Consider the following 13,249-nt stretch of genomic DNA (forward strand, 5'->3'; position numbering starts at 1 on the left):
ATTCATGCATATTGGGTACGGGGAGACCTAAATCGTGACTCAATTTGCCCTTTTATAGAGAGGATACAAGCGTGCTAAGGCTTAGAAAAAGCCACACTCGTCTATATCCCATATTTAAGGGGACTCTCAAGCAAATGAACCCTATAACTAGCATGAAATGCAAAAATCCTAAAATGGAGGGAAAAGGGGTTCGAGGGGCATGCAAAATGATAAAACTAAAAAGAATGCATGACATGTGATGAACATGCAAACATGTGCTAACGAGGGGAAATCCCTAAGGGTCTAGCGTTGGACTAGCCCATTCTATGAATTCCGACTAGCGTTGGACTAGCGAAAACGTACATTCATCTATCACATTCATTCATGACTATGGAAAGCGAGTAGACATGCCAAACACTCATAAACACGTAGCACATAACACTTAGCATGCTTGACTAGATGCAAGGACCTAATAAAGCGATTAAACACGTAGCAATGAAAGCAAGCAATGAACTTATTACATTTGCTAACTAAAACAAAGGGGGGAAAGGGAAAATGGACAAGAAAGCTCGCCAAGCCCTATCTATTACAAGCCAAGAGGTGTACACATACCCCATAATGAATAACTTAAATAAAAGTAAAAGTAGATGAAATAAATGCAAGGAATTAAGGGAAACTAGTAAAACAAGTAGACATGCAATTCTCACGTAGCACGTTGGATCACATAAGAGAGATAAAAAGATAAAAGAAATTATACCGCCTCCTTTTGTGGTGCTAATAGGGTGGACAAGACTTAAATTGGGCTATAGCCACCAAGTAACGGGATAACTCGGGCTAAAACCATTCAAAGCAAAGGATTAATGCACCAATTTAGTGGTAAAACATATATAAACCAACTTGATTCCACCAACATCGAATCTTTGTTCAATTGCAATTAACTAAAGAAATGCATGGTGACCAAGGAAAAAATGGAATAACTCATCAAAATTCCCCAAATATAGCAACTAACGGGAACTCAAAACGACCTTTAACCAATCATTCAAGTCCAAATGCAATACTTAAAAACTTCAAAGGTCCAAAAAGCCAAATAACGACTCAAATTACAATCAACTTAGGATTCAATTGCAAGGGATTGGAATGTAATTGGGTCTTTGTGACATTGTTGCAAAATCATAGGGACCAAATTGATTAATTTTCTCAATTTTTTGGGTCATAGTGGCATAAGGGGAAACTTGAGGGATCAAAGTGCGATTTTCAGCAATTGTTTCATGTAAAACTCATGCAACAATCGTAAGAAGTATATTCTGCCACAAGCATTTCGGCAAGCTTTCTGCAACCAAAAACCATTATTGCAGCTTCAATTTTCCGCAAAACATATGTTAACCTTAATACAAACTCGATCAAAATCCTTTCAAACAACGCCCAAAATATGACAAAACAACTTCAACATTCAATCAAACCAAAGCATAAAAGAAAAATCATGCAAATGCCATAAAGAAAATTTCTGCAATAACCATTTCGCAGCTTCAGGAAAAATCTTTCCTTCCACAACCATTCTCATGCGATTTTCTCCATGCACTTGGACATATTCATGCCAACAAACCACTAAAAAGACATGATTGAATTGTCCTCTAGACAAGATACCAGCTTGGAATCGAAATGAAAGAGTAAACAAAAGACTAAAACTGTAAGACATGAAGATTCGGCCCGCTATGTACATTTTCCAGCAGTGTTTCTTGCCCTTTTTGTGTTCATTCTAATGCAAACTGGAGCTGCTTATTATTTTGTCAAAATTCAGGCCAAAATACACGAAATATATGCATCCAAACACAAACTGAACATCCGAACAAGCAACGGAAGAGACTTCAGAACAGAAAACAGAACATGCAACTCTCTCTAGCATCAAATCATTTGCAAACTCACAAAAACAAACTATAAATTCGTCCAACCAGATACCACTGAACTCCATCCCATTTTCTCAACAATTTTCAACAAAATTTATCTATCCAAAGATCCCAACAATAAGCATCATACAATCTGTAAAAAATGAGTTTGCATTAAGCCTTGTAAGTATCATAAAATGGGTTTGCCCCTGGTATAAAAACATTAAACAACAATGCTCCCCATCCTTTGAGAAATGAGAAACAAATTCTAAAGAAACAAGTGCTAGAAACGAAACGAATGAAAAGGCAGCAAGAAGAAAGTAACAAAGGAATGGAAAAAGAGTTCATTTTTTGTACATCCTATCCTCCCCTTTGACCATGAAACGATGATGAAACCAGATTCATCAAAGTCCAACCATGAAATGAGGAGGAGCCGAAACATTTCCAGTCCAACACATGCACACATTCATTCTCATTTTCACAGCATCCAACATCGGACAGATTTTCACTTTTTAAACCAAGACTAACAAGCTCCTCAAACAATACGCAAATAAACCCCAAACAAAACAAACCAGACCAAAGCTTCAACCCAAGTCAGACGCAAGGTTAATGCATATTAACTTAGCAAAGAACCAACAAATGAGCCAAACCCAGCTTCAGCTTAGCAGGTTGGGTTTCACTTAACGATAGAAATGAAACAGAAAACAGGATAGAAAGTTATCCGTTCCACCGCCCTTGAACCTGTACCCTCAGCAACAGGTGTAGCAGTAGTAGAAAGAAGGCAGCGACAGCAATGGCCGCGCCACCACCACAGCCAACGTCAATGATAAGATCCTCGACGTTCCTCTTCTCACAGCGCTTGGCAAAGACCAGTCGAATTCCACGGTCACACTAGCATCTTTCACCAACGTAGTGGTCTTCTCCGCAGTGACAGGGATGCCATCGTCATGAAGGGCCAGACAAGCGTAGGTGTATGCGAGTTGTTATGGAGGTTTGCAGGCGGTAGTTATGGAGGTTTGCAGGTGGTGATTATGGTGGTTTGCAGGTGGTGGTTATGGAGGTTTGTAGTTTGACGATGAAGAGGACGATAGGGTTTTGATGGCTATCCAGATGAATTGGGGCCGCCCTTTTCTTTCCTCTGGTTTTTGTTTCTTTCTTTTGCCGTTCGTCCCCTCTACTCTCAAAACCTCTCTCTCCTTTTTGCGGCTCTCCTTTCTTTTTCTATTTATATGGGAGCCCCCCAACCTCTAAACCCTCAGCCAATCCAGCTTTATTTGCAGCTAAGGAGCTGCCCAAGCCTGTGTTTGCAAGCTGCGGCAAAACGCAGCTTGCATGCCGAATTTCTCTTTTTTTTTTTTTTAAGATTAATTAAAAAAAAAATTGAAAATAATAAAAATAACTAACAAAAATGATTTAATTAACATTTAATGAAAAAAATAAACTAGAACAACAAAGTGCAAATTCATTTTTCCTTTTTTCCTTTTTTTCATTGTTTTTCAATTTTTCATTCATTTTTCTTTTTCCCTTCCTTTTTCTTTTTTTTTAACAAAAATAAACCAAAATGCCAAAAGATTGAATTTGAACGTATTTTTGGTGAACAATTTTCTTTTTCTTTTTTTTTTTATGATTTTTCTTTTTTTTCAAGAAATTCTATGCTAAAACTTAAAAATAAAAATAAAACTAGAAACTAAAAACTAACAATCGAATAAAACTAACACGATAAATAAAAAACTAAAAATAAACAGTAAATGAAATTACACCAAAAATTTGGTGTCTACAGTCATTTTTTGAAAAGGGTTAAGGTTCAACAAAGCCAGTTACACAAGCTTCATAATATGGCAAAATGCATACCCGGTCAATTTGGGAAAAGCAAAAAAGTTTGAAAGTGACAAATCCAACCAAGTCAGATGCCACAGCAAAAGTTGGCAAAAGCATCACAAGACTCATGTTTACGCGATTCTCAAGGCAAATTGGATCAAATGATGGTGGCAAGTCCATTATTTCTTCTCTTCTTGCAGGAATGTTGCATTTACAAACAAAAGCAGCCACTCTCCTTTTCGCACCTAAATCGATGTCAGAAAAGCTCCACAGCAAGCAAAAACGTAGTGATAATGTTATTGGCAAAGCTTGATCATAAGAAACAACATCAGCTATCACTTCAGCCACAGAGATCAAATCTCCCTCTTGGTACAAAATTTGAACTATTCTGAGGTAAAAACTCAATTCATTGTTTAAACTTCCCCAGTGGAGTCATGATTTTAAGCTTATTCGGGTCAGTCCCATGATTTTAAGTTTATTCGGGTCAGTCCCATGATTTAAAGCTTATTCGGGCCAGTCCCATGATTTAAAGTTTATTCGAGTCAGTCCCATGATTAAAAGGTTATTCGGGTCAGTCCCATGATTTTAAAGCTTATTCGGGCCAATCCCATGATTTAAAGCTTATTCGGGTTAGTCCCATGATTAAAAGCTTATTCGGGTCAGTCCCATGATTTTAAGCTTATTCGGGTCAGTCCCATGATTTTAAATTTTATTCGGGTCAGTCCCATGATTTTAAGTTTTGTTCGGGTCAGTCCCATGACCCATGATTTTAAATTTTATTTGGGTCAGTCCCATGATTTTAAATTTTATTCGGGTCAGTCCCATGATTTTAAATTTTGTTCGGGTCAGTCCCGTGATTTTAAATTGTGTTCGGGTCTATCCCATTTACATTACTGTCTGGGTCTATCCCATTTACATTTCAGTCTGGGTCTATCCCATTTAATTTCCTGTTCGGGCCAATCCCGTTTTAAATTCTTGTTCGGGCCAGTCCCGTTTTTAATTTCCTGTTTGGGTCAATCCCATTTCAACATTTTGATAAAGAGGTCAGTCCTTGTTTCAAGGGCGGCTATCGTTGGAATCATTCGCAACCGAATAATGCAGGTAAGTATTTGGTGTCTACTTTTTTGTCTCAAGTTTTTTCAAAACTCAGACAAAGAGGGGCAAACTGTAGACACCAAATTTTGAAATAATTTATATGTTTCGTTTTAGTGATAATTCTTGTCTATTGATTTTTGTTAATTTCATGATTTTGTTTTAGATGGTTTGCATTTTTGTTCATTATTGTTTGTTTTACCCTTTTATTTTATTTTAGTTTTATTCACTTTTTAGTTTTTTTTTAGTTTTTTGCTTTTTAAGTTTTAGCATAGAAAATCATGAAAAAATGAAAAAAGGAAAATCATGAAAAAAAGAGAAAAAAGGAAAATCATAAAAAAAAGAAAAAAAGGAAAAGAAAAAAATTACAATTTTATTTTATTTGATTTTATTTATCTATTTTAGTCATCTTTTATTTTTGTTTGGTTCATTTAGAAAAAAGAAAAGAGGAAAAAACGATGAAAATGAAAAATGAAAAAGAATTGGATTTTATGCTTTGTTGTTTCTAGTTTATTTGTTTTATCCAAGGTCAATTAAATTATTTTGTTATTTATTTTTATTATTATCAATATTGTTTTAATTAATCTCAAAAAAAAAATGCGGCATGCAAGCTGCGTTTTGCCGCAGCTTGCAAACAGAGGACCAGGCAGCCCTTCAGCTGCAATTTGAGGAAAGTTGTTTAGGGTTGGAGATTCTGGTATAAAAAGAAAAGAAAAGGGAGCCGCAAAGGGAAAAACCAGAAAAAGTGACGGAAGAAAGGGAGGAAAAGAGCATGACGGCTGTAAGTCTGGAAAAAGGAAAAGAAAACAGAAAACAGAAAAGAGAGAGGGCTGGAGAAGAAACTAAAAGAAACGAAGCAAAAAGGGGTCGGCTGTGAGAGAAGTAAGAGGCCAGAATCTCAAGCCTGCGCTTTCTTCACCAAAAGTCTGTAAAAGTTCATCCTTTTCAATCTCTGGTGGGGGCTCTTCAATCTCTTACGGAGGCCTGCTGCAGATTCAAGTCCGAAGGCGGTGAAGAGGTAATCTTCGATCTTTTCCCTGTTGCTCCCCTCCATCTTTCCTTCCGTCCACTTTTTGCCCAAGGATCTGTTTCCTATTTCTATCAGAGTTGATAGCTTAATCAGGTCTCTTAGTTTAGGTTTTGGTTGCTTTATTTGCTGGAAATCTGAGTCAGAGTTAGCATGTTTTTCCAGATCGTTCTGCTGCAATTTTGAGTTCAAAAGCTTTGTTAGATCTTTCCCTTCCCCTTGTATTCTTAGTATGTTATCCGAATGATAAGTTTTGGCTGAATTCTTGTTTGAAATGATCTTTAAAACTGGCCGCATGGTATTGCCGAAGTTTCAAAGCATGAAAGTCGCAGAGCATTTTCCAGAATTTGGCATGCTCTTTGCCTCTGTTTTTGCGTTGAAACATGAGAGTTGGGTAGTTAAAAACTGGAAAGAATAGATGGTCACATTGCCACTTTGATCCACGGTTGGGTTGGTCTGATTTCCCACATGAATGATAGTCATCCTTCACTGCACATTCTGCTATTTTTGCTGGCTATGCTCAGGTCCTCTTGGTAGTTTTGCTGTATTTTTCTTGGTTAAGTTGCATGGGGCATTCATTTTCTGGTTTGGGTCTGTTATCTTGAGAGGCTAGAGTTTAGGATTTCACAAGTATCCAGGGAATTTGGATTATGTTGCCTTGTTGCATTTTAAATGTTTGAACCAGCGAGCTTATAAGAGCTTGCGTCTCTTGCCGTTTCTTTTGATGTTAAGCAACTCAGACTTCCAGCTCTGATTTTGCGCCAAACAAAAATATAATGCTCGGTTGAATGGATGATTAGGACTTGCTGTGTTTGCTTGCTTGCTTTTCAAAATCTAGATATTCATCAAACTTCACTTCCATAGTGAAATGGAAGAAAGCCGTGGCTGGAGTAGTTTGTTTTGCAGAAATAAGAGCTAAGTTTTTCTACGTAGTTGCATGCATATTGAAAAGAAAATTGTACTTTGACCCCTAAATCCTTAACTAATTCTTCTAAGGCCCAATTATGTGCTGATTTGTTGCAATTAGGTCCTAGAGTATTTGCAAATTTGAATTATTACTTGATTTTTGTTACTCATGAACCTTTGAAGTTCTCAAATGTTTCGATTGGCTTTGAATGGTTGATTAATGCTTGCAATTGGGTCTTTGGTGGATCCCTTTATTGGAAACTATGCATTATTCGATTCCATTTAAATTGCAATTAGGAGAGATTTGGTGACTTTGTTATACTTTACTATTTGAGGTACCGTGACCTTTTTATTGTTTTGAAGCCATGTTTCTTTCATTTGGACACCATTCAAAAGGGGGCGGTATAATTTCTTTTATCCCTTTTTGTGTCTCCTATGTGATCCAACGTGCTAAGTGAAAATTGCATGTCTACTTTGCTTTCCTAGCCTTTCCTTAATTCCTTTTATTTATGTCATTTACTTTTGCTTTCTAATTAAGTTATTCTTTATGGGGTATGTGTACACCTCTTGGCTTGTAATAGATAGGGCTTGGAGGAGCATTTGATGAAGACCTATTGAAGACATGTGCCTAGCTAGCAAATGTAATAGGTTCATCAGTTTGTTTGCATGCCTATGTGTTATGTGTTATTTGCTTTATTAGGCTCTTGCATCTAGTCGAGCATGCTAAGTGTTACGTGCTATGTGTTTATGAGTGTTTGGCATGTCTACTTGCTTTCCATAGCCATGAATGAATGTGATGGATGAATGTACGTTTCCACTAGTCCAACGCTAGTCGGAATTCATAGAAAGGGCTAGTCCAACGCTAGACCCAATAGGTCGTCCCCCTTTCGTTAGTGCATATCTGCATGTTCACTACATGTCATGCATTTTTCTTAGTTTTATCATTTGGCATGCTTCTCGAACCCCTTTTCCCCTCATTTTAGGATTTTTGCACCTCATGCTAGTTATAGGGTACATTTGCTTGAAGAGTCCCCTTTCGATAAGGGAAACGAGCGAGTGTGGCTACAAAATAGCCTTAGCACGCTAGTTCTCCCTTCTAATCAAAGGGAAAATTAAAGTCACAAAGTTAGGACTCCCCGTTCCCGTCTTGATGCATTCCTATAGGATTCATGCATTTTACTCATTCGCTATCACATACACTTCTACTTTATATTCTAACCCTTTTTCCACATACTCACTTCACACTACTTTAATTTTGCACGTTTTCACTCAACTACTTACACTTTATAATATCACTCGCACACATGCACTTTATGTTATTTTTACATCATCATTCTTTACTCACCCTACCTTGTGAATACATTTGCACACCTCCACTTACATCCTATTATTTTTATTACTTTTCTCACTTTACACAAACTCACACTTTCACATGGCATGCATTCCACTCATTTTTACGTCATTTAGAATTATGTGTGACCTCTCCAAATGATCATTATTGGGCTTCACAATTAATGTGATTGGCACCACTCAACCTTTGAAGAGAAATTTCTCCCATGTCCCCCTAAGTCTAGGTTTTGCATTTCATATAGTCTTATCCAACATGCGATACATAACTTGGGTAGAAAAATTAGGAAAAGTGGGGCTAAGTCACGCAACTAGCTTTGGCTAGGGTAAGGGAGTGCCTTAGGCTCCGCCTTTGCCTTCTCCCTTACCAAATGTGACCCCCGATCCCTTTCTTTGGTTACGTAGACCTAAAAGTTTTAAAAAGGGTTTTATTTACTTTTTCGTTCAAAAAACAAAAATCATTTTTGGGTGACTTGGTACACCCTAACTCCATACCAAGTGGCGACTCCATTTTTCATACATAAAACCCTTTTTGAACTTTATTTGGCCAAATCGTCGCATTTCACAATCCCACGGCCTTTTATTTTGTCACTTTCACACACATTCACATTCCACACACACCACCACACACTCACCATTATCAAAAAGTGGGGCGCGACAGTTGTCATGTTATTGGAATGTTACATGAAATGTTACATGAAATGAAAGTACTTGACTTGGTGTCGATCGGACGAGTATCCAACGACTACAAATGTTATCATCGAGCTCAACCCCATTGGTAGTTGATTGGATCGAGCCGGCAAGGGCTTGGTCGTGACAATTAATGAGCCTTGGGTAAAGTTATAAGGAATCTTGTAGTATGAGAGACTCTCGATTCCGGTATACTCGAGTAATACCACAGTGCAAGTGTTTGGAGTGCGGGCCCGGTAGGGGGATGTTAGGTGGAAGGAATGGGAGAGAAGTGGAGTCTACGGTTGGTTACTTTTGAACATTGACGGAGAGTCAATGACGTCCGATCAAGAAATGCAAACGAGGAAAGGGCTCTTGAGAGCTATCTGTATCCTTTTATCACCATAGTTGAAGTGTGCCTTTGCTTATTTTTACTATATTGAATGAAAGCTTGATGCTTATATGCACTTGGGTGCGTAAGTGATAGTATCTCACTGGGCAATTAGCTCACACCGTTCCTTTTGTTTTCCTTACAGGAATATGACTCTTTTGGAATGAATCTTGATAGATGGTTGCCGAATGAACTAGATGTATATCTCTTTTGTAGTGTATATGAAGTGAAACCCTAAATGTGTCTTTAGGGCCGTTTTCACTTTCAATTTGGCAAACCGTGTATATATTAACTTTTGAAAACTTTTATATGCTACTTTGGGTTGTAATTGCTCAAGTTCAAGATGTGAATGTTTGTTTGATATTTGGCTGCGTTCTGACGGGTCGGTTACTATTCATGGCCAACTCCAAATTTCATTTTTTTTTATTTTGGGTTATTTTGCCCTTTTGCCTTGTTTACGCGCGTTATAAGTTCCGGAACGCAATAGATCGCTCTAAAATTGCACCGTTAGTCCTGGCGAGAGCTGGGCAGGCAGTCCGCTAACCCCTTTGGTTCGCCTTAGGGGAAGGTGGGGCTGTCACACAATTGCCTTGTCCGCCACCCCTGTTCTAACTTCTTCTTTTTCTTTTTTTTAGCTCTCCCTCTTTTGCCTCAGCCGTCCCCCCCTTCCAGCTTTTTTTTTGTTACCCCCTTAACCTCCAAGTGTCCTTAACACCTACCTCCTATACACTTGTCCTATAATTCCTTAGACACTTGTCTAATGATTATTTTGTACACTTGTTCAACATGCACACTTCCACCTATTCACACATTTTTCCTTACTTTTTGTCATTTTCATTTTTCTTCAAAAATCAATTAAAAATAAGTTAACAATTTTCAAACCAAATTTAAGAGAATTAAAGCCACTTTTAACATCTTACAAAATGAAAATGATGAATCTAATCCAATTAATGAATAAATAATAAATGATAAAAATGAAATTAAAAATAATAAAAATTTGGTGTCTACACCAATCAGTCGTATTCCCAATCAAATTAACCAATTACCAAAGCTGATTATGAAGTTCGGACAAAAACAGGGCAGCAGGGGTATTTCAATCTTTTCTCAAGATACGCTACTCCGATGGGCCTGAAATTTTGCAGCCAACTATAAAATACCATCCTCTAAAACTTTCATGTTTTAACCCAAGGCTAATTCGGCCTCTAACTAGGAGGAACAGTACCAGGCAGAATGAGGGTAATTGAAACCCTAGCTTTTGAAATTTCCTTTCAATGCGGAAATTTTCTGCAATTAACCGCAACTTACACCCTCTAGCTTCATTTTAGATCATTTCCAACCATCATCCAAGGCCACACCATAATAATCATATGAAAACATAAAAATCATAATTAAATAGAAAATGCACCAAATTCCACCAAAAGTCATGAAACAACACCTTAATCCATCACTTCATCTCACATAAGTCGATAATTAAGCATTATTGAGAAGAAAGAAAGGTCCCTTGGTTACTCACCTTAACAACCCAAGAAGAGGAGCAACTTGGCACCTTAATCCTCCAAACCACCTCACTAAACACCTCACAACCACTCACTTAAGGGATTTTATGGAGCAAATACAAAATTAAACGGTTGGAATTGAAGATTGAGCAAGATTGGAGACTAGAAAATTGAGAGCTTTTCCTTTCTTTTTGCTTGAAGAGAGCTGGCCAAGAGGAGTGGAAATGAGAGGTAATTTTGGTCAATTTTTAGTTTTTTTGGTAAAATGGTAAAAGGGTGAATGGTAGTCAAAAGTAAGAATTCACCTCTAAGTGGCACTTGTCACTTCATTTAATGCACAACTATCTCTTTGTTCCTCTCACACCAATCTACTTGGTAACCTCTAATTATCTCATAACACCCGATAAATTAAACCCAGTATCCAGACCTTAACCTAGTTGGCCGAATTTTTCCGAACTTTTCGCACTAGCGGGTCCCACGTGTGACGGCCCCACCTCCCCCTAAGGTGAACCAGAGGGTTCGGCGGGTCGCCTGCCCAGCTCTCGCCGGGACTCAGTCGTTCACTACAATCCTCAAATGAATTACAATATAAATCTCAAATATACATCACATGGTCCACAAACATACATCCAAGTCTCCAATAATTACATGTCATAAGCGAAGCGGAAACGATTCTCAACTATACATAAAATGATTCCAAATCCAAATTATACAAGATATATGCCATCCAGTCACGTGAACAAGTACTACAAGTCCTTCCTTCGCCACGAGCCCTGTGGAGGGGAATAAAATAGTTTTGGAGTGAGCTAGAAGCTCAGCGAGTAATCAGTAAAATCAGAAATCAAATATATTCCACAATATTGCATTTCAATCCTTTCGATGATGTCATGATTCAAAGAACAAATGTCCGTTTATTGCTCTCGTGAGCCAGTGAAATCATAGTACTTGAACACCCAACGCTCAAATCGATCATTTAACATTAACATTAACATTGAGAGGGAGCCCCTTTTTGAGCTCCGGAGCCATTTGCTCCAAGTAAACAGAGGTGGAGACGTTGGTGTCCAAGACAAGACTCCCCAAGAACTCATTGAAGCCAAAATCATATCATGAATTCACATGCAAGCACGCATGAGATGCAATCGAGTAAATAATGCAAGAAACATTTCACAAGTACTTTAGAAATAGTTTAGGATCACTCACCTCCACGGCTCAGAAATCATCCATCATATAACATTGCCTTGCTCAAATCCAAGTCTTAGATCACAAACTCAATGCAAACAAGTCCCTTCAAAGTTCGGACAGCACTTCCCCTGAATTTGCTAACTTTTCCAGCCATCATGGCTTCATTATTTCCTCAGCCAGTCCCAAAGGTACACACACAACAACAAGTTCATCCAATAGCCATTCAGCAAGCTCCAAGTAGTACAAAGACAATTCAAGCTAGGAAAAAGTCTGGAAATGAAAGTTAAGCTCAAAACCAGAAAAATAGGTTTTGATGTCATTTTACGGTAATGGTACCAAAGGCACTACGATTATCGGATGAAGGTGCAAGACCCACCGTTTCGAAGCTAAGAGATAGGGCTACAATATTACAGAAGGTCACTCAACCCAGTTTCGAGTGTAACCAGGTCAAAAATGCAAGAAACTATACCAGAACCGGAAAAACAGATTCACAGAACGCATTCTAGCGGAAACATCATAAATCAGCCTACCTAAGTCCAAATCCAGAAATTCCAAAATCAACTGAAATCTAAGAAACAGGGATAAATTTCATCAGAAGGCCTCAACAACCAATTCGGAAGCAATTCCAGCCGAAACAACCAATTACAGGAGCAATTCTTACATTCGGGTAAAACCAGAACAGCAATAGTAATTTCGACTTTTCTCATTCTACACTATTCTGATTGACCTGAAATTTTGTAGGCAGCTCTAAATTGGCATTCCCTACAACTTTCATGTTTTAAGCCAAGGCCAATTCGGCCTCTAACTAGGACCTAAAAATTCGGGCAGAATGTTCCTTCACAAAACCTAATTTTCTGAAATTTCTTCCAAAACAGAAATTGATTGCAATTGACCACTTTTTCCACCTCATAGAGTCCTTAAACATCATTTCCAATCATCATACATGACCCCATAATCATATCCATATGAAAACAGAAAAATCCCCAATAATTATAAAACTTCACCAATTCAACCAAAATCAAGATATAATCCATCAAACCATCTCTTTAACTCACATAAGCCACTAATTAAACATGATTGAGAAGAAAAGAGAGGTTCCTTAGCTACTCACCTTACCAACTCAAGAAAGGAAGCAACTTAGCACCTTGATCTTTGTCGCGCCCCATTTTTTGATAAATAAATAAATGGTTTGAAAATGTTTTTTTTTTTTGTGATTGGAAAATGAATTGTGATTTAAAAGAAAAATGGGTCTAAATGGGGGGTTGTGAATGCGACGATTTGACCCAAAATTATAGTTTAAAAAGGGTTTGAAATAAAAATTGGAGTCGCCACTTGGTAATGAGTTAAGGTGTACCAAGTCACCAAAAAATGAATTTTTAAAGAAAAATAGGAAAAAAGTAGTAAGAAACCCCTTTTAAACGACTCCTAGTCCACGTGAACCAAAAAAAAAGGTTCGGGA

This window comes from Coffea arabica, chromosome 4c, assembly GCF_036785885.1.
Source record: "Coffea arabica cultivar ET-39 chromosome 4c, Coffea Arabica ET-39 HiFi, whole genome shotgun sequence".
NCBI classification, from domain to species: domain Eukaryota; kingdom Viridiplantae; phylum Streptophyta; class Magnoliopsida; order Gentianales; family Rubiaceae; genus Coffea; species Coffea arabica.